Source organism: Triturus cristatus, chromosome 1_2, assembly GCF_964204655.1.
Source record: "Triturus cristatus chromosome 1_2, aTriCri1.1, whole genome shotgun sequence".
Taxonomy (NCBI): domain Eukaryota; kingdom Metazoa; phylum Chordata; class Amphibia; order Caudata; family Salamandridae; genus Triturus; species Triturus cristatus.
The window spans coordinates 1,055,989,655-1,056,011,584 of NC_140580.1; the positions used below are offsets into that span (position 1 = coordinate 1,055,989,655).

At 44.0% G+C, this 21,930-nt stretch overlaps 1 protein-coding gene across 1 annotated transcript in view; it reads right to left on the reverse strand.

Moving 5' to 3' along the window:
• Positions 1-21,930, reverse strand: part of FAM163B (family with sequence similarity 163 member B) — a 396,063-nt gene that overhangs the window by 31,647 nt on the left and 342,486 nt on the right. The gene's annotated exons all lie outside the window — the stretch shown is intronic.

Below are 21,930 nucleotides of genomic sequence, written 5' to 3' on the forward strand. Positions count from 1 at the left end.
AATGATATTCCCCCGTTATAGTCAGTTCAGATAACTATAACTCGCGCGCCCGCAATCCACTGCTCATGACGTCACATATTACATCACTCATGACATGGTCAGTGGCATCACTCATGACATCACTGATGACATCATCCTTGTGATAGAGTGGCGGTCGCGCGAGTTATAGTAATCTGAACTAACTATAACGGGGGAATTTCATTGGTTTTTTACGAGTGAAATGTCCACCTAACTATAACCTGTGTGAAACCTATGGTTTTTTAAGGGAATTTGCAAGGTTTTTTAAATACTAATTCCTAACTATAACGTGTGTGAAACCTATGGTTTTTTAAGTGAATTTGTACGGTTTTTTAAATGCTAAGTTATGTATTTATTAATATATATATATTTTTTTAAGGTATTTCACCGTGCGCGCGCGTTGGGCGCACGGTGCGCTGCGCGTACCGTGCACCGTGCGCGCATCGTGCGCGCACCCCGCGATTTTTATTAAAAAAAAAATGTTTATTTCACCCTTGGGGGTCCTTCTGTGACCCCCTGACAAAGGCTAGGGGGTCAGGAACTCTCTTCCCTGCCCCCTTTTCACGTTTTCCACCTTTTTTCCACCTTTCCTTTTCAGTGCGACAGACAAGATGGCGGCCGACATTTCCTGATTTCGACCGATTCGAATGTTGACTGACATCTGACAACCAATCAGAATTACGCTCGCGCACGGTGCACGCTTATAGATATTTATATGCTTTTAAATGCAATTTTCTCCGGAAATACTGAACAGATTGACTCCAGATATGCAAAAGGCACTTCCCTGACCTGAGGACAACCCCTTTGCCAAATTTCAAGTAATTCTGTTCAGCCGTTCGGGCTGTACCTTCGACTAAAGGTCCTATGGGAAAATGCATGGGGAAAACGCGTTTTGGGACCACCCTTTTTTCTCGGCACCCGCTTGACGAATCACCCCGAGACTTTCAGGGTAGGAGCTGAGCGGAGCGCCCCATTAGTTTTGAAAATTTTGCGAGGATTTGTCAACCGGCGCCAAAGTTATTCAAAATAGAATTTTCAGATTTCCTATGGAAACACGATCCTAACTATAACTATCTACTATAACTATAAATATATGTGTGTGTGTGTGTGTGTGTATATATATATATATATATATATATATATATATATATATATATATATAATTGAGAAATAACAAAGGTTTCAGGCACATTATAGTCAGGCTCAGATTTTAATTGTACAAAACCAGTGAAATTCATCAATTATATTTACCTGAACTAACTATAACTTAAGCCTCCGCTATGCACTGCTTCGGACCTCATATATGGCATCACTGATGACATCTCAAATGACATCACTGAAGAAATCGTCAGCAGAACTACTCACACACCCACTCACACTCTGGCCAATATGCCAAATCCTCTTCCCCACTTTCATGGTTACTAGTTGGTTCAGTTTCAGGCTGTGCTAACAGGAGAAATGGGCTGGTGCAAGCTGCCTCCTGACGAGAGCCCCGGCACTTATTTGTTTACAAATTAACCACTGTGAGTATGTAGACCCTTTTAAGCCCCTTGTTCAGAGAAACAATTCCTGGAAATGAGTTATGTAAGTTGAGATGTTAATGAAAAATAGAAAGCAGAGCAGCTGCAAATAGGTTGCATTCCAGTAAATAAAAAGAAGAGTTTTTTATTCATACAAAATTTGGGCAATATCGCTGAATGAACTCTACTGAGGGGAAATGATGAAATGTCAATGACTCTGTTTGCTGCCCTAATATGGGTGGATGCACTAGAGGGAGTGAACTGTTTGTAATTTAAAATGGGTCACTGAATTGCTTATAAGACCCAACCAACCCCAGCCACAAGTATCCAAGTATAATCACCACACCTTAGCTACACTGATCCTCCTGCCCATGATCCTACTCAAATTCCCCAATCTCTCCCTTAATACAGAATTTGCCCTGCAGAAATGTCCACAAAGAAGGTATTCCTTTCTGCACAACTGTGTGCAGCACCCGTTTATAGAACTATGCAATACTGATTCTGTGAATAGCGAATTCAAATTCCGAAAGATTCATTCAACTTTTTGGTCACTCTTGTGGGCAAAATAGTTTGTGAATGAGGCCAGCTATCTTCTTCCTAAATCACTAACAGATTATGAATTCCACAGTAATCTTCGTTGCTGACATTTAAGATCCCAACAAGGAACACATCCGGATTTGCCAATTGTTCCTAAATTGCCCAATTAAATTGAGCTAGCTTTATCGTTTGGTTAAGGTATTAACTTTATATATGCAGTAAGCTTCGAACACATAAGTTTAATTGGCAATAAATGTAGTTATACCCAACTATTTTACAGTGTTCAGAAGAATGATCCACCCTAACTTTATTCACCAAAAATGTAACTACAGAAATAAAAAAAAAATATATAGAAATGCCAGATTAAAGTCACGGCTACCCCAGGGCTATTTCGGCGCTCCAACTCTTGTTGTTTTCCTGTACCCAGGGATATTTTAAGGTGTGTGTAATTGTCCACAGCACTTCATACTAAGGAGATTAGGACAGTCAGGAGTCCCAGCATAAAAATAGTGAACATAGGGATGTGTAGCCTAACTGGCCAAGATGGCAGATGCACATTAGTTGTGCTCTGAGACATCCTCCGCCATACTTCTGCATCCATGACTCTGGCCCAATGGATTCCTCCTCTGAGAGGGCCCAGACACCTTAGTGTTACGCCTGATGGGTAAATTGCATTCCGCTCGCGGAATTTGCAGAATTTGGGTAACTTCGTGTTCCGCAGAGAACGAGGAATTGCCAAAAATTCGGCGATCCGCGGCTTCGTGGAATATTTTGCTAGTACGCGCTTTCAAAATGCGTGTTGTGAGATATTTCCCCCCGAGCACGCAAACAGTGTTCGCGAACTGGCAAAAAGCATCGCGAACGGGCGGAACAAGCAATTCTGCGTGTTCGTGGAACTCTTTGCGTGCTCGCGGAGATTTTTTACTGTTTCGCAGAGCTTTGCGTAGCGTGACTACGCAAATTTCGCCCACCCTTAGTTAGTGTGCTTCTCTGGCTTGAGGTCTGCTGTGCTGAGCCGATTATGCACCCTGCTCCCCGGGAGACTGGAAGATTGCAGGGGCCGTGATCCCCCTTTTGCGCTGGGCCTTCAGGATTGGCTGCAACCTGTGCAGTGTGGGTGCACCTTCCCTCCGTCTGGGGTGAACGTAGGGGGTGCTGCATTGCAGGAGCCTGGAGGGTTCCTGCCAGCTCTCAGTTCTTCTAATCACTGCCTACAGTCTGGTCACCAGGGCCACGCTTAGCGGCATATGAGGGGCCTCAGCTGAACCGGCCTGGCCCTGGGCAGCCAAGACTTGCAGACTGGGGAAGAAATCCGCTGCGCTTCCTGGGAGACTGAGGGCCCCCCTTGCTGCCTGGGAGACCTGACAGGTGGTGTCGTTTGGTTTCCTATGCGCTGCAGGGTCTTGGCCCTGTGACCCGACCTGGCTGCATGTGCTGCCCCCCTGCTGGGGGTAAGCATGGTGACCGGACTGGGACCTCCGCATGCCAACTGGACTGTATTGGCTGTGGAGTTTTGGTTCCGCCCATAACACTACATGGGCACTGACTGGCTACACGAGCTGCCTGCTGTGGGTATCCTGGGGTAAGCGGGCTGCGATGATGTGGCCTTTGACTCACCAGCAGTGCGGGGACTAGGGGTACCTCACTTTGGATTCTGTGTGGAAGCTGACAGACACACCATCAGCACCTGCTACTCCACAGTCACTCCCTTACCAGCGCTCTCAGGCCATCCCCCCTTTGTAAGACTCAGGAGTGGGAAAGGATACTCCCACACTCAGTCTAAGATCGACAGGTTCCCCACCCCAACTGGCAGACCGAGCCAACGAGACCGAGCCTCAGTGTCGACACAGAAGATGGTGCCCGCAGATATGAACACCATCCTTTCTGCCATATGAATGTCCAGAGAATGGTTGAAACTAAGGGCCAGATGTACGCACATTCACATTAGTGAGTCGCACTCGCAAATTGCATCACATTGCGACTCGCAATTTGCGACTCGCAAAAGTGAATGTCTAACAGTGTCTCACACACTGTTTGCAATTGCCAATGGGGTCGCAAATTGCATGCCTCATTAATATTTATGAAGCAGTCGCAATTTGAAACCCCATTGAGAATGGCTAGCACTCACAGGGATGGTGGCCAGCTTGGGTCAGCAGACCTCCATGTCTGTGACTGCTTTTTTAATAAAGCATTTTTTTTTATTTTGTTTTTAAATGAAGCCTGTTTTCCTTAAGGAAAAACGGGGTACATTTAAAAAAAAAAAAATTGAAACTTTCAGTCAGTCAGACTCGCTATTAGGAAGGGATGTCCTTGGCACGTCCCTTCCTAATAGCGAGTCCGAAACCATATTTTGCGATTCGCTAATAGGTTAGCGACTCACAAAATATGGCCATACCTCTCTCTATATATTTCTCTTTGTAAACCACTCTGCTTTACATATAAATACAAATATTATTTGGCCACATGTGTGAATTGACTTTTGCTGTGTTAGAGAGAAATGTTCTATTCGATATAGTGTGATTTATTTTCTTAGCAAACTACTAAAAACTATTTTTCATATATCGACAACAGAGTATGGCAGGGGATTGAAGTGGAAACACATATGGGTGTGTGTGAGTAGTAGAATATCATGTGGATGAAATGTAGTGACTTTATATGGAGTGATTATGTATCTTTTTTTAAATACCTATTTCTATATCAAATTGAATAATATAATGAATAATAACAACAAATAAAAAAGGCATTTGTCACTTTTGTATATATATACATGGGGTTATATTTAAAAGTGACTCAGTGCGTGCCGCAAGCCATTTGACTGCCCCGCACTGAGTCACTTTCAAAGCACAAGGATGTGACATATTTACAACAATATGTTGTGTCCCTGTGCTTTCCCCTGCGCTGGCACACAATCGGCTGCCATGCGCTGGCGCATGCACCCTTGCACCATGGTGCAAGAATGCCTGCATCGTGGGGAGATTGAGGTGATTTCCTCTTTCCATCCGTGCTGTAGAATGCAGCATGCATTGAAAGAGGTAAAAACACAAGGAGAAATATAAACATTTCTTCTCGTTGAGCCTCGCTTCTCTACCCATGGGGTGGCATAGCATTCTGACGCATTTCCAGGTTTACTAGTTCTCGAATACAAGGGTGTTGCGTGGGAACACCCACAGCAACACCCATGTCACTCCCCTTACACGCAAAGTTTTGCGTGAAAAGGGGTGATATTTACAAGAACACGTAAAGCCACACTGGGTGGCTTTACGTCTCATTGTGAATATCGGGCAGCAGGTTGCGCTGTCGGTGCATCACGTGACATACCGGTGACACAACGGGCTTGTAAATAAGTCCCATGGTTATTTGTTTTTCATTGTTCTTGCTCCCTGCCTTGTTCTGTTTTTGAAAAGTAGGCTGAGATCTTTTGAAATGTGTTAATATTATCCCTGCCTAGGGTGCGGCAGCTTGTAGCAGGGGAACCTCTTTTTTTCAAATGATCACATCTCTGTCCCTCCCTCTTTCTAAACACCTCACAACTCTGTCTCTCTGCTTCACCGTCTCTGCTCCATATCGCATTATTTCTTTACCTTGTCAGGAAAGGATCGAGTTGCGCCTACCACACCGATGGAAACGAACTACAGTTCCCATGATGCTTGAGTACCGGGAGGGGCTACATTATGTAATGACGCAGGCCGGACGGTGTGCGTAATTCCACTTCCGGTGTCTCTCTCTCGGCCATGAGGGAGTTCGGCAGCTGTCGAAAGTCGCTCTGGGAGATTTGGATTTTTGCCGACTGGAGCTCTATTTCCCCGAGGTATTTGAGTAGTTTCGTGCCTGGATATGAAACCCGCGAGTGCTACTGGTTCTGGTTCAGCGTTAAGGGCCGCTGGAGATTTCAGGATAGTGAGCATTCTTCAAGCGTGTCGTGGTGAGGATTCCTGTGATCATGCTGTTCTGTGCAGGTTCCTGGCATCGTTAGCTCGGCGGGGGCCGGAGCTACTTTCTATGGAGCATCAGAGCGGATTGCAGTGGTGAAGTAACCACGCATTACCGTTCCTAAAGTTATACTTCTTATTTGCAACTTTAGCTCGGCGGAGTCCGGAGATATTTTCTACGGAGCACCAGAGCGGAATGCAGTGGTGAAGGAACCGCGCATTACCGTTCCTGTAAGTTTACATGGGGATTGTTTCTTTATCCTTGCTCAGCGGATGTTATTTAATTCATTACCAGAGCGGATTGCAGTGGTGCGCTACCATGCCTTACCATGTCTGGGTGGCATAAGGTGCCGCTTTCTCTCAAGGACTTTGTGTTTTTCCACCGTGATTTGGGCATGGTCAGGCTAACGGAACTTTCTCAAAAATTTTATAAGGAACCGCGTTTATGGGTTCTCTTATTATTTAGCTGCTGAACTGGGGAAAATAGATATCCTTCTTTATGGACGTATTCAATCTCTCTTGTCCAGAGTATGGAAATACTGGTATGTATGAGGTATGCCTGAAGGACTATGCTGTGATTGAAATGCTGTCATTAGAAATGTATTGATCTGTGGAAATTCTGTATCATAGATAGTGTTTCAGGATGAGAGAGATAGAGATTCCCAGGTGCCTAGGTATAGAGGAACTGCTGTCAAAGAAACTAGGTATACTTGAGGGTATAGCGAGAATTTATGAGAGTAGCTTTTCCTGTATTCAATGATTTATGATCCTGCTCTTTGTTGTTACAGGTTCCTTTTCCCCCGCTGTTCCTTCCCTATCTTTTCCCTCGCCTGATCGCTCTAATAATCTGTGGTCATATTCAGAGTTGGGGATATCAAGAGGTGGACCCTTTATTGCTGCACCTGGTTTCTGCGGAGTTTTTACTATCACTGGAAAGTGTCTGTCTACTTTATCTCTTTTGTCTTTATACTTCGGCTCTTTCTAACCTTCACTCACTCAACCTTTCACTCTGCCTCACCACTCTGTTACCCTGACAAGTCTTTCAATATCTCTTTTCATTTTGCCTCTCTACGTAACTCACTTTTATTTCTAACCTTAAATCTCTGCATACTTCTCTCACTACCTTATCTCTCTTCCTCTACCGTTCTTTGTTTTTTATTTTTCTCTTATATACCTTTCTTTCTATCTCTCCCCCTCTCGCTCTCTATCTCACCTCTTAGTGCACCCCACTCATGTCTCTCTATAGATAAATAGATAATATATAAATGTATATATATATATATGTGTGTGTGTGTGTGTATGATCAAGACTGCGTGCGAGCAGTCGAAACGCATAATGGACGAGGCAATGGCTATGCCCTCCACATCATTTATGGGCAACACAAACATTTGCAGCTCATTGGAATCTGTGCCTACTTCGCAAAGAGTTTGTGATTGGGCATTCTTAGCTTGGATATATATATATATATATATATATATTTTCTACTGGCGGTCGCCAGTAGATAGTTATAGTTAGGACCGTGTTTCCATAGGAAATCCGCAACATTCTATTTGGAATAACTTTGGCGCCGGTTGACGAATCCTCGCGAAATTTTCAAAATAGGTGGGGCGCTCCTCTCCGCTCCTACCCTGAAAGTCTCGGGGGGATTCGTCAAGCGGGGGCTGAGAAAAAAGGGGGGTCCCAAAACACGTTTTCCCCATGCAATTTTCCATAGGGACCTTTAGTCCAAGGTACAGCCCGAACAGCTGAACAGAAGTACTTGAAATTTGGCAGAGAGGTAGTCCTCAGCTCAGGGAAGTGCCTTTTGCAGGTGTGGTGTCAATCTGTTCAGTAGTTCCTGAGAAAATCAAAAGTAAAATCATATATATATGTGGGCGGAGCCTAACCACATATCTCATCCTGAGATCTGATTGGCTTCAGCACTTTATCCAAGAAGTGTTGGCAGCCATCTTGGGACCAATATACATGATAGCACCTCATTAAAAAGCATTGCCGTTAATAGAAGGTTTTAAGACTTTAGTTACATTATAAATCATTTGTTGATGGTACCATACTCATTTTAGGAATTGTGGTATGTTCTAAGGTGATTTCACCACGTGAAAAAGCCTTCTGCTGGGATATCATGATTGAGAGAAAAATATTTTCTCATGCTTTTCCCACAGAGATTTGGAAGGGGATCTATAAGCTAAACTGAGAGCTTATTTTCTGTAAATTCACATTATCTTTCTCAGTCATGTGAGAATGAAGTCTGACATTCTCAGTAAAACATGTACATCCAACAAGGGCAGAGACTGTCAGTTGATTCCTTTGTGTTCTACTGCAGCTTCCCAGAGTGTTCCAAAGAACAACTGGAGCGCTAACAGTCCTACTTATGATACTTATGATACACGTATGGCACACCTGAAGCCATCTTGCTTGGATTAAAGTGGTAACTCTTAAAACATTTAATTTAAAAAGGAACAAAATGAGGGGGTTCATTTTTCCATAAAAAGTATGATTAGTGCTGCAGAAAGAAAAATTAGGGCACATTTTGAGTGACTTCAAATTCTCTTCTATTTCATTAAAAAATTCTGACATGCAGACTGAAAAATGCACTTTCAATACCAGCAGCAGTTTTCCCTGGTGAGCAGTAGCTTTACTACAGTGATCTAATGAGCAAAAAGAGTGCTAACATTCTGAATTTATGGCAAATGTGTGACACATCTGAATGCCTTCTTGATGGAATCAAAGTAAAAAACTGAAAGTATTTCCTACTGAGGAGACTGTAGTAAATGAGGAAATTAGGAAACTTCATAACAAATAAGTCTCCCAAGATGGCCACCAGAGACAAAAGAGCCCAAATGTAGCCCAAATATCACCCAGATGTAGCCCAAGTATAGCCCAATGACAGAATGTCCCAGAGTGTTCTTAAAAACAACTAGAGCGCTTACTGTCTTCATTATGACAAAAGTATGGCACACCTGAAGCCATCTTGATTGGAATAAACTGGTAACACTTAAAACATTTAATTTAAAAAGGAACACAATGAGGGGGTTCATTTTGCCATAGAAATTATGATTAATGCTGAAAAAAGAAAATGAGGGCACATTTTGAGTGACTTCTCAAATCCTCTTCTATTTCATTAAAAAATTCTGACATGCAGACTGAAACATGCACTTTTAATACCAGGAGCAGACTTGCATGGTGAACAGTAGTTTTACTACAGTGATCTAATGAGCAACTAGAGTGCTAACTTTCAGAATTTATGGCAAACTGGAATCAAAGTAAAAAAACTGAAAGTATTTCCTACTGAGGAGACTGCAGTAAATGAGGAAATTAGGAAACTTCATAACAAATAAATCTCCCAAGATGGCCACCGGAGACAAAAGAGCCCAAATGTAGCCCAAAATCACCCAGATGTAGCCCAAATATAGCCCAATGACAGAAGTGTGCAAAACACTTATTATTTTGTGTTTTTGCAGTGTTATATAGTGCAGACTTGTCAGGTATTGGAGTGCTTTACATGAGCATTGGTTACATCACACAAGAACAAATACATTTTGGTTGTAGACATGGGGAGACTAAGTGATTTGACCAGAATCACAGAATGTCGAGCTGAAGCAGAAACTCCAACCTGGTTCCCGAGTTGCAAAGTCTGCAGTTCTGGAAGTAACACCACATCCTCTCCTCTAAGTGCAACATTTAATAAAGTGGTCAACTGGATAAAAAAACATAAAGATAACAAATAATTTAAAAGTGCTTTGTCGCTATTTGAAAACTCAGAAAATATGTCCTTATTTTAGTCTTTTAGAGCACTAACCATAATTTTGATGCAAATAAGACCCTCTCATATATGTAATTTCTAAAGGAAATGCTCTAGGTATTACAGTTTTGATTACATCAAGATGACGTCAGGCGTTCCACACTTTTGTAATAAATATAGAATGTTAGCAATCTAGTTGTTCATTAGGATACTGTTGAGAGGCAGAGGCCAGGGGCACGGACTCTGAAAATTGAAGGCAGGTAGGAGGGTGCAAAGGCAACAATTTAACCACACTGGGCAGGCAGGAAGGGCCGTGGCGGCACAACAGACTATGGAGGGCAGTGGAAAGCGGGGCAGGGGCAACAAACCAACAATACAGGACTTGCAAGAGAGGCTGTGGCAATGTAATAGACCATTGTGGGCAGAAGGAAGAGGCAATGGTAGTACAACCATACATGTCAACAGACCCGATTCAGCCAGGAAACGTCTAATGTTTTTAAGCTCAAATGGGCTTTATTTGATCTGTATCCTGTCTACAATCTCCTCTTTTTCAATGTAACCCAAAGGGGAAAATCAATACTCCAGTTTTTTTTCAAAATCTCCCTCTTACCAAGTTCAAAATGTTCGCAAGTATGGTACATTGGATCATGGAAGGAAATGGGGTAGGGACATGGACTTGGATAACAGAGGACAGGAGGGACATGGAGAGGTGCACCAAACTGACCCTGCAGGGCAGGCATCAGGGTTTGCAGCAGCACAATACACCACACAGGGCATGCGGGACGGGAGTGCAGCACAACAATCCACAGAAAGCAAGAGGGAGGGGACAGGACCATGCACATGGACAACAGAGAACAGAGGGGCAAGAGGCAATGGTAGCTAGCTTGTGGAAATGTGGATTTTCCTGATCAGTTATGTCCCCTATCTTGGACCCCAACGGTTCTATATGCATGTTACAAGTACATGTATGTTCCCTCCAGTTCCAGTTTCTAAGACGCAAACATATGTGTGTTTACCGTCGACATGTTCTCTGTCAGATCCGCCATCAATGGGCTGGATATTCGATTCCTAAGCATGAAAGGCCACCGACTTTATATGGCTAAGTTACTCCATTTTTACAGTTCAGGCAAGTAGGCCCGATTCTGTCCTCAAAGCCTTTCCCTGCTCTCTGTCTTTGACAGCTTCAGCTTGAGCTCGCATCTGTATCCATGAACTTTGTCCTACTCCCTGTGCAGCTAACGGTGCCTGCCTCGGCCAGTTTTCGCCTGCCTGCCAAGAAGCTGTATTTCACCTTCGAATTATCTATTTTGCTCTTCAGCCGATGCATTCCTGTCTAGTGATTTAGGTAAACATTTCCTTTAGCTCACAAGCAAAGGACTCAGCCTTTCCGTCCTCCTGCAAGTGATTCATAGCCCTGCTGCCATGGAAAGTTTTCTGCCCCTCGCATCTCATATAGACACTTAGACGCTTGTACACGCACACACAGTTAGTATAGAATAGATTCTGTCCGAGAGTCCTTCCTTGTGGATAACATAGTTCTCTAAACATAGGATGTTAGATATGATTTGGGATTAGGTTGACTTGACCCCTCAGACTTCTCGTCTCCACATGTAGAGCTAAATGTCAAGTCCCCTTCACCCCCTAGTTGCACGTCAATCACACGTCATGCTGCTGCGCGCGCATCTATGCCAAGTATTATCTTATAGATCCACCTATGTCTGATAATCCTAACCAATCATGTTTCTTTTATTCCTTATTACGCCTAGTTTCGATTACGTACCTGTTATGTCACTTTTCTTATCAAATGTTACGCCTTCTACATTCGTTTCATTGTAATGCACTTATTATAAAAATGCATGTCTGTCAATAAAGTATTGTACTTCACTTCCTGAACCCTCGTGGTGACGGAACCTGAAGGCCGCGACTCGAGTCGGCCATTTTTGATGGAATAAAGCCCATTTAGAAAAACTCTTATACCACGGATTCTGCCTCTTGTTATTCTGAGCTATTTTATTTTATTTCAAGATCCCGTATGAAATTCAGTCCGGTAAAGAAGATTTTATTTACCACATAATGGCGCCCGAACAGGGACACTTTCTCATCTCACGCGCCGGCGGTGCGTTGCAGGCCCGGTCTCCTGCCATAGCTGGACGGACCATAAACGCGTACCAGCAGGATTTCCTGTAAGCTCCCTCCGGTCAAGCGGGGGCGACTGAGGCTGCGATCAACCCAGACGAGGCGGTGAGAAGTGCGAAGTATCCCGACCAGAGCCTAGCTGAGAGAGCAAGATCCGAGGTATACAGAGGCCCACCAGGTTTCTCGAAATCCCGATGTCCAGAGGGTCCGCTGTCCGCAGTCATCGAGTCCTGTCCATTCTCTGAGGCCTTCCGTTTCAAGGAGCTACTCGGTGAGTACCATCGCCGGGGAGGCGTGTTAACGCGCACATAGGTTGTGCCGGTCAAGACGGATTTGGGTACACAAATCCGGTCTGCACTGTTTAGCAGTGTATATGTACTGTTTAGCAGTATATCAAGTATTCCGAAGTATTCAGTTATTGTCAAGAATTCAGCGTGGTGATTAGTTAGGCAGACTGTCATCATTGTCGGTCGTTGTTAAAATGTTTAATGTTTAAAGTGTTCAAATATTGTGGTATGAATGAGTGTTCATTGTTCACTGTTCATTATTGTGTTTTTTCGTATTAAGTGAGTTCAAGAGTAAGTATCAGATCAGTTGTCAATATGCCGCTCTTCTCGAAGTTAAGACAGATTACTACCAGAAAAGGGGTGCTTGAAGAAGCAGTTCCTATCCCTCCTAGGGACACCCCAGGGCATTTTATGTACCATAAGCATGGCTTAGATGCCATATTGTTTCTTGATCTATGGGTAGATTATACCAAGGGATTGCCGGAAAGTCAAAGGTGGCCCGTAGCGGGAACCTGGGATGCAGAGTGCATCATGAAAGTGGAGGAAGAGTTATGGAAAAGAAAGGTCAGACAGTCACAGAAAGACGCTGTTGAGTTATGGCGTAAAGAATCTCATAGACGAACAGAAAAAGCACGTAGACAAGAAGAGAGGAGTAAAGAAAGTTCAAATAAAGTTCAAGAAAATCTATTAATTAAGGAAGGTATCCGAGTGAAATCAGAACAAGTAAATAGACAAAGAAATGCTCTTATGAATGGTATGTATCCCCTTCTAGCCGAAGGACTACCTAAGGCTGTTACAGAGATGCCAAAAGACTTGCCACCCCCATTATTTCCAATTAAGGTACATCAAAAAGGGCATCCCAGAACCGCAGAAGATGTTTTTCTTTCCTCATATCTAGACGATGCAGCTCCCGAGTATGCTAACGCCACACCACATAGACCGTCTGGCGGAGGGGTTCAACGTCAGGATCAGGTATCTGTCCCCGTGCAACAGCAAGTCCCGACACAAGCTTCGGCAAGCACATCTGTTTCCGCATCTGTCTCCGCAGTCGACTCTACAGAGGTATCGACACCCATAGTTGCTGTGTCACGTTCAACGAACCCATTCACACCCGACGCCCCAGATGGGGCCACGGGAGGTGCTAGATATATTAACGGAACTACTCACAAACAGATGGGGAGGTTCTAGTAACAAGCTAATTAAAGAGATATTAGTGTCACGTAAACAGTATGTCCTTTTTGTAAGTCCGGATTCTCTCTCGCTGCCCCGCAGAGAAAGAGCGCCGTACTATATGGATAGACAAAATCCCCTACGAGAAGTGCACCCAATAAAAGGCGAAGACAATGAGTTTCACCGTGTATTTGTTTACACACCCATATCAAAAATGGAATTATTAGAAATGAAGAAAGTAGTACCTAGTCATGATAAAGACCCAGCGGGTTTCCACCGAGAAATTAAAGACATGTTACTGATGGGAGAGTACACCTTTCCTGATATTATGACGATATTAAAGGTGCTTTTGCCTGCTGGCATTTATGAAAAATTGAAAGAAAAAGAGTGGGAAGTGGGAGACCAAAAGATAGACTGGACAGCATTAGCAGAGGAAGAAAGGGGCCGAACTGCAGGTTCAGGGCTCGGGGATAAAGTTAAACTGTTACCAGGTTTACTAGTACAGGTACTGCCACGTTTATTAACTACAAAAAAGGAAGATTGGGGTGCAATCACAGCCTGCAAACAAAAGCAAGATGAAGACACAAGCGATTATTATGCTCGATTTGAAAAATGTTTTGGTATAAATAGTGGTATAAAAGCAAGTAGTGACTCATATCCACATTTATTTGTGACAAAATTAGTGGAAAATGCATTGCCTCCAGTGAAGAATAGAATATTGAAATTCGAGAGTACCTGGCAAAGTAACACTCCGTCACAAATGCTACAAATGTTACAGTATCATCACAATAGAATTAGGGATGAACAAGAACACGAGCATAGACGCATGAAGGATACAAAAATGAAAATGCTAGTTTCTCAGACAGTACCAGCAGATGGTCACAAAAAGGGTGTGACACATTCTGGTGATTCTGCAGTCCCTGTAAAGGGAACCTGCAATTACTGTAAACAACTGGGCCATTATGTACACGATTGTCCAGTCCTGAAACGTAATATAGCTACAGGTATTGCAAAGGAGAGACCACGATTAGTTAGACAAGATCAGAATGAACAAGGAGCTATGCAGCATGGACAGTCCATGCCAGTTCAGCAACAGTCCATGCCAGCCTCACAGCAACCCATACAGTTTGTGCCAGCTGCACCACCGTTGCCTGCTACTGCCACACAAACCACAACACGACAAATGTATCAGACTGCACAGTATGAATACCCTGAGTATCAGCGTTACGCATGAACCAGCCTAGAGAGGGAAGTTGACTTACCGCTTATCGAGATTCCTGTAGATAAAGAAGGACCTTATGTACATAGTGAATTATTAGGTCAAGATAGAAAATTCTTACTCGATACAGGGGCAAGTCGAACAACCATAAAACATAGTGAAGTTCCAGGGGCACCCCTCTCAGGCTCTCAAAATGTTTCCCTTGGTTTTTCAGGAAAACCTATTGTTAATGAAGTATCACAGCCTCTACCACTTACGATAGGACCTTTGACACGAACTACAGATTTATTGCTTACTAAATCATGCCCAGAAAATCTGTTAGGAATTAAAACTCTGAAAGCACTAGGAGCCATAATATGTTGTTCTCCGGAAGGAGTAAGGTTGTTTCTACGTGATTTTAAAGGTCACTATGCGTCTAGAGACATGGATCCCCGACTACAGACTTTACCAGTACATCTATGGGCACAAGGCCCTACGGATGTTGGCTGCATGAACATTACACCCTATCGAGTCACATTGAAAGCAGGAGTGGTACTACCACGAATGCGACAATACAAGTTACCGCATGATGCTGTAGTGGCTTTGCTGAAAATCATTGATGAGCTGATTGTCCAGGGAGTAGTTGTAGAAACAGACTCCAATGTATGTAATTCACCGATAATTCCGATTCTTAAACGAACTGATCCTACTGCCCCACCAGTGTACCGATTGGTTATTGATTTGCGTGAACTAAACAAGTGCATTGTACCACAATTCCCTGTGGTCCCTGATATATCATCATTGTTGACAGCAATTGATTCCGAAGCAACATTCTTTACTGTAATCGATCTCAAGAATGCCTTTTTCAGCGTCCCAATAGATCCGGAAAGCCAATACTTGTTCGGATTCAGTTTAAATGGGCGCAGCTTTAAATTCTCACGCGCTCCCCAAGGATTCACAGAAAGCCCCAGCATCTACAGCCAAGCACTGAAACGAGAACTTGACAGTATCCACATGCCAGTCAATACTGCACTGCTTCAATATGTCGATGATCTACTGATCACAGCGAGAAGCGAGCCAGAATGTGAAAAAGCTTCTCTGACAGTTTTACATTTTCTAGCAGACAAGGGGCACAAGGTGTCTCCTTCTAAGCTGCAATTCTGTGTCCAGCGAGTTATTTATCTTGGTCACTCGCTGTCCAAGGAGGGAAGGCAGCTTACACCAGATCGCATCCAGTTAATTGCTAACATGTCAATACCCCAGACACAAAAGGAGGTGCGAGCTTTCATAGGCCTCACTTCATATTGTAGGCAGTGGATCCCTCAGTACGCATTTCTAGCAAAACCACTCATTCAGTTAACCACACAGGAGGCAGCCACATCGACTGTCCTCCCTTGGACTCAGGAACATACACAAGCTTTTGAAAGCCTAAAGGAAGCTTTATGTCAAGCACCTGTTTTAGCAACACCATGTTATAGCAAACATTTTACACTCTTCGTTACAGAACGCGAAGGTACTGCCTTGTCAGTACTCACTCAGGATCAAGCAGGATCACGCAAACCATGTGCTTATTTTTCCAGTACATTAGATCCCGTAGCTCAGGCTTTGCCTGCATGCCTGAAATCAGTGGCAGCGACAGCTTTAGCAATCAGACAAAGCGATGCCATAGTATTAGGACACCCATTGACAGTACAAGTACCACATGCAGTAGAGGTTCTTGTGAACCGAACACAAACACAACACTTGACCATAGCAAGACTTACCGGTTATGAACTGACATTGTTTCAACCACACATAGAGATCCGACGGTGTAATACATTGAATCCTGCTACACTATTACCTGTAATTGGAACAGACCCACTAGCTCATGATTGTGTTGAAATCATTGAAATAAAGACGAAACCTAGACAAGACTTGACAGACGTTCCATTGTTAGATCCAGACCTGACGTTGTATGTAGACGGATCGTGCATGAGAACAAGTACAGGAGATTTAGTGGCCGCGTATGCAGTCACAACAGACACTGAAGTTATTGAGACTAATTGTATAGATACTTTGTCAGCCCAAGCAGCAGAACTTATTGCTCTAACACAAGCCTGTATTCAAGCCACAAATAAGAAAGTTAATGTATACACTGACTCACGTTATGCATTCGGAGTTGTACACGACTTCGGCGTGCTGTGGCGAGAGAGAGGTTATTTAACTTCCCATGGTGCCCACATTCAGCACGGACCCCTCATTCATGCCCTGTTAGATGCAATACATCTACCCACTGCTATATCAATTATGAAATGTAAAGCACACACGAAGGTTACTGATATCATTTCTCAAGGCAATGATTTAGCTGACAGAACAGCTAAACAGACTGCTCAAAATCGCACATTAGACATGACAAAGCCAATAGTTCAGACACCAACACAGTGTATGACAATTAAGGATCCCGCACTTGACGTAATTGACATACAGACACATGCCACAGCAGAAGAAATAAAGAAGTGGACTGAACTAGGAGGGATCCAGACAGATCAAGGATGGATGACGAAGGAGAAATCTGTATGGTTTCTCCCTGATTCCATGGTTCAAGCCATTATAGCTACAGTTCACAGTCCAGCACATTTAGGAGAGAAGGCTATGCTAGACAGCATTCAGCACATTTGGTTCAACAAACATTTACGAGCAGCAGCTAAACAAAAAGTTCGTACCTGTATAATATGTTGTCAGTTTAATCCAGGAAAGAGTGTTCCCGTAGAGCAGGGTGGATTTCAGCCTCCTGACCATCCTTTTGAAGTCCTCCAGATGGATTATATTCAGATGGAACGTTGTCGAGGATTCAAATATGTTCTTGTAGTTGTCTGCGCTCTCTCCCGTTGGACAGAGGCGTATCCCGTATCAGATTACACTGCCCCGACTACTGCCAAGCAGCTAGTTCGAGAATTCTTCCCACGGTACGGTTTACCACGTGTTGTATATTCAGATAACGGCCAGCCTTTCTCATCCGAATTAATGAAACATGTCTCACTTTTGTTGGGATATCAGTGGAAATTCCACTGTGTCCGACACCCCGAGGCAGCAGGTCTCGTGGAACGACATAATCAACTTTTAAAAATCAGACTGTCTAAAATATGTCAGGAAAAAGGTGTGGACTGGATAGTAGCTTTACCAGTTGCGCTATTTTACATGAGGATGGTAGCACACTCTCGAACAGGGCTATCCCCTTATGAGGTGATCTTTGGTAGACCACCGAATATGTGGGGGACGCCTATACCCCGTAAAATAACTGATGTTGACTGTAATATGCTGACAGATTACCTGGCTTCCTTGATGTCTGCACTACAATCTTGTCGTTCACAGGTAGTCGCAGCTTTTCCCGACAACACCGAGGTGAAACCTCATGATGTAATTCCCGGCGATTATGTTCTCGTCAGGAATTTCGATCGGAAAACCCAACTGGAGCCAAGGTGGAGGCTTCCTAAGTTGGTCCTGCTGACGACCAGAACAGCTGTGAAGATCGAAGGGAGAAAAGGCTGGGTGCATTCCAGCCATATCAAGAAATTTCATGGACTTCCTCCTGACACAAACAGTACTCCCCGTGTGTCTTCCCCCATTGACTCAAAGCTACCTTTGGCTGAGGCCAGTAGCACCGAACTCTATAAGCAGAAACTCAGGTCCAGATCCAAACTGTCGGACGATTTGATTGTTTAAGTCCTCTCCAAGGTGAAGCGGTTGAATCTGTCCCGACATGTATCCCTTAGGTCTGAATGATGTAGAGTCCAGAATCATAATGAAACGACATGCTTATTGTAAATTACTGCGTAGCCACTGTATTGTGACTTTATTAATTTTGTTTTTCTTGAGTTTTTTAATAGTTACTGCAAGTATATTGTTGCATATGTATTATCCTGTTTCTAAACGTGCTTTCAATATAACTGATGAACATTTTTTTAGTGACCTACCCCCACATGAGTTGTCCTATAGACTTGCGCTGCGCAATAACACCTTCATTAGTATGTTACATCATTCCCATCAGACTAGTAATGCCACCAATTGTTGGGTGTGTGGCCGACTCCCTCCCTATCAGAATAACAAAGGAGTTCTGCCTTTCTTTCCACATCCGTTCACACACAATGGCTCCTGTGGAGCATGGTTTAGTTTATTAAATTCCATAGACCCAGACACAGCAGTTTATCAACAACATTGGATATGGGGAAATCTGAATCTAGTTTTATTCAAAGTCTGTCACCCTAATAAGGAGGGTCACCCCAGTAGAACAGGAACTGAATTAGAAAATGAAGTGTATAAATTAGGTAATTTTACGCCTAATCTTATGATTTTGAATGTCAAATCCGAAGTTGAACTAATTCTGCCCACTATGTCAGTATTTCCAGTCAAGGGTGAATTATGTGTGAGAAAAGTTGGTTCCATACATATGGGCCACAGTAAATGCGTTACTACAGTAGAATATAGTGATCAAGGTAAATCTTCATTTAGAGCTTCTAGCCATTCTTACTTTATATGTGGTCAGACGGCATATATGCGTCTGCCTCTAGATTGGGATGGTACCTGTTACATAGCATTCCTTTTGCCACCTGTTTTCCTAGCCCCCCCTGATTATTATCGAAATGTTCATTTAGTACACAATAGAGAGCGAAGAGATCTCCCAGTTGTCGATTATACTGAGACGGCATGGGACAAGTATGTAGATTTCAATAAAGGTATCTTTCCCTATATAGGTACAATATCAAATAGTAAGCTGATACGCAGACTCACCAAGACTCTTGAAGCTGTAGTAAACGAGACTATAGCCGCCCTAGGCAATCTGACAGAGGAACAATCAGTGATGAGAATTGTTGTTCTCCAGAATCGTCTTGTCCTTGACGTCATCCTGGCCGATAGGGGCGGAGCTTGCAGGGTCATCGGATCCAGCTGCTGCATATTCATACCAGAAAATTCGCCATCTGTATATAAAGCTATAACACGCCTTCATAAGATTGTAAGCCAGATACACGAAAATCCAGGCACTTGGACGTGGTCCGGGTGGTTTTGGAGTGTGATATCAGCCTGGGGATGGAGAGTTCTATCCTTCCTAGGTATTGGCCTTCTTATGCTCTTCAGTTGTTGTTTATGCCTGCAATGTGGACCAGCGATTTGTGGTCTGTGTGCCACATCATGCATTCCATATCACAGTTCTCGTTCAAAATGCCGGAAGAAGAAGGAAGAAGAAATGATGCTCCATGAGCAAATCGATGGAATGATGAAGATTGATATCTCTTGAAGGGCAAGTAGGGGACAAGGAGGGAATGTGGAAATGTGGATTTTCCTGATCAGTTATGTCCCCTATCTTGGACCCCAACGGTTCTATATGCATGTTACAAGTACATGTATGTTCCCTCCAGTTCCAGTTTCTAAGACGCAAACATATGTGTGTTTACCGTCGACATGTTCTCTGTCAGATCCGCCATCAATGGGCTGGATATTCGATTCCTAAGCATGAAAGGCCACCGACTTTATATGGCTAAGTTACTCCATTTTTACAGTTCAGGCAAGTAGGCCCGATTCTGTCCTCAAAGCCTTTCCCTGCTCTCTGTCTTTGACAGCTTCAGCTTGAGCTCGCATCTGTATCCATGAACTTTGTCCTACTCCCTGTGCAGCTAACGGTGCCTGCCTCGGCCAGTTTTCGCCTGCCTGCCAAGAAGCTGTATTTCACCTTCGAATTATCTATTTTGCTCTTCAGCCGATGCATTCCTGTCTAGTGATTTAGGTAAACATTTCCTTTAGCTCACAAGCAAAGGACTCAGCCTTTCCGTCCTCCTGCAAGTGATTCATAGCCCTGCTGCCATGGAAAGTTTTCTGCCCCTCGCATCTCATATAGACACTTAGACGCTTGTACACGCACACACAGTTAGTATAGAATAGATTCTGTCCGAGAGTCCTTCCTTGTGGATAACATAGTTCTCTAAACATAGGATGTTAGATATGATTTGGGATTAGGTTGACTTGACCCCTCAGACTTCTCGTCTCCACATGTAGAGCTAAATGTCAAGTCCCCTTCACCCCCTAGTTGCACGTCAATCACACGTCATGCTGCTGCGCGCGCATCTATGCCAAGTATTATCTTATAGATCCACCTATGTCTGATAATCCTAACCAATCATGTTTCTTTTATTCCTTATTACGCCTAGTTTCGATTACGTACCTGTTATGTCACTTTTCTTATCAAATGTTACGCCTTCTACATTCGTTTCATTGTAATGCACTTATTATAAAAATGCATGTCTGTCAATAAAGTATTGTACTTCACTTCCTGAACCCTCGTGGTGACGGAACCTGAAGGCCGCGACTCGAGTCGGCCATTTTTGATGGAATAAAGCCCATTTAGAAAAACTCTTATACCACGGATTCTGCCTCTTGTTATTCTGAGCTATTTTATTTTATTTCAAGATCCCGTATGAAATTCAGTCCGGTAAAGAAGATTTTATTTACCACAAGCTGACCATAATGGACAGACAGGAGAGAAAGCTGCAGCATAACAGACCATAAAGGGCAGGAGGGACGGATCAGGGGCATTACAATGGAACAGACAAGCCAGGAGGGAGGGAGTAGGGGTCTGCACATGTAAACAGAGGGCTGGGGGCAAGGGGGCAGGGCAGGAGCAGCAAGATAGCCATGGAGGTCAGGCAGGATGGGCACTAGAAACAAGACACACCATGAAGAGCAACAGTGAGACTGTGATGGCATACACACAGACCATGGAGGGAAGGTGGGAGGGGGTCAGGGGCAGCTAACTGGCCACACAGGGAAGGTGGGAGGGGCCATGGCAGCACAGAAGACCATGCATGGCAAGTGGGAGGGTTAGTGGCAGCACAATGGCTATGATGGGCAAGAAGGAGGGTGCAGGGGCGTGCACAAAGGACGATGGAGGATAGAAGGGAGGGTCAGGACCTGTGCACAGACAAGAAAGTTCAGGGGATGGGGCCTCACAAGAGACCGCACGGGGCAGGCAGGAGGAGCAGTTGCAGCACAACAGACCAGGGAGGGCAGAAGGGTGTGGCAGTACAATGGACCATGTAGGACAGGAGGAAGAGGATAGGGGCATGGCATGTGGACAGGCAGGGTGGAGGTGGCAGGGACAGGTTACAGTCATCTGACAATGCTAGGCAGGTGGGAGGGGAGTGGCAGCTCAACAGAACACTCACAGTAGATAGGAGTGGCAGGTCCATGGAACATGGTGGAAAAAAAGGATGGAGCAGGGGCATGCACAAAGACATCGGAGGGCAGGGGGAAGGAGAATAGGGGCAGCAAGCTACGCACAGAGTTTAAGCAGGAGGTCAATGATGGGGCACAGAATTGGGCAATGGAGGGCAGGAGGAGTGGACTGGTACATTATACTAAATTG